Here is a 937-nt window from a genome sequence, read left to right as displayed (position 1 = left end):
TTTGGTTTTTCTAGACAGGGTTTCACTGTAGCTTTGGAGCCTATCCTAGATGAGGCTGTATTTCACCCCTCACCTTGGCTGTCCCCTTAGAAGATGAACAGTGGAGGATTTATTTACAGGATGCTCAAGGACTTCTTGCTGTTAGTGCTTCCTTGTCTCTCCCACTTTGAATCCAGGTGCACTCTTAGCTTCTGATTTTATTGCAGTCAATCCTTCTGTTGACAGTGCTTAAGGCTTTGTTAATGCAGACTAGGGCCTCATTTTGCCATATCCCCCGCCCCCCCCCAACACACACAATGATCTCACGTAATCCAGACTGGCTTCAGACTCACCATGTAGCCAACACTGATTTTGAATTCCTGGTCTTCCTGCTTCATCCTCACAAGTGGTGAGATTACAGGTGTGTGGCACCATGCACAGCCTCAGAGACCCTGCTTCTCTCCCTGTACACCCTGCCAGTTTCACATGCTCTCTCACAGCACAAAGATTAATTTCCTTGCTCTGTCATACTGCAAGCCCTAACTGCCTATGTGTTATTTTACTAATTTCGATTGTCTAGTACATTTGTGCTGTTTAAATTAAGATGAGCTGCGGCTAGAGAGATGGCTCGGTAATTAAGAACACTTGTTACTTTTGCAAAGGATCTGGGTTTGGTTCCCAGTGCTTACCTGGAAATTGACAACCGTCCATAACTCCAGTGCCAGGGGCTCTCATGCTCTTTTCTTACTTCCTCTGACACCAGGCATTCATGTGGTGCACATACTTAAATGTGGGCAAAACAGTCATGCACATAAAATAAAAATAAATCTAAAAATAGAATCAGGCCAAATGGTGATGCACACCTTTAAAAAAATAAGAAAAATAATAATAAAAATTAGCTAAGCAGTGGGACAAGTAGGCCTGAGAGCACAGCAACTGATTTAAGAGTTCAGAGCAA

General features: G+C 43.4%; 1 protein-coding gene across 1 annotated transcript in view; it reads left to right on the top strand.

Moving 5' to 3' along the window:
* Positions 1 to 937, top strand: part of Hectd4 (HECT domain E3 ubiquitin protein ligase 4) — a 198,724-nt gene that overhangs the window by 174,502 nt on the left and 23,285 nt on the right. The window lies entirely within an intron of this gene.

Source organism: Microtus ochrogaster, chromosome 2 (assembly GCF_000317375.1).
Source record: "Microtus ochrogaster isolate Prairie Vole_2 chromosome 2, MicOch1.0, whole genome shotgun sequence".
Classification (NCBI taxonomy): Eukaryota; Metazoa; Chordata; class Mammalia; order Rodentia; family Cricetidae; genus Microtus; species Microtus ochrogaster.
This window is presented reverse-complemented; position numbering and strand designations above follow the sequence as displayed.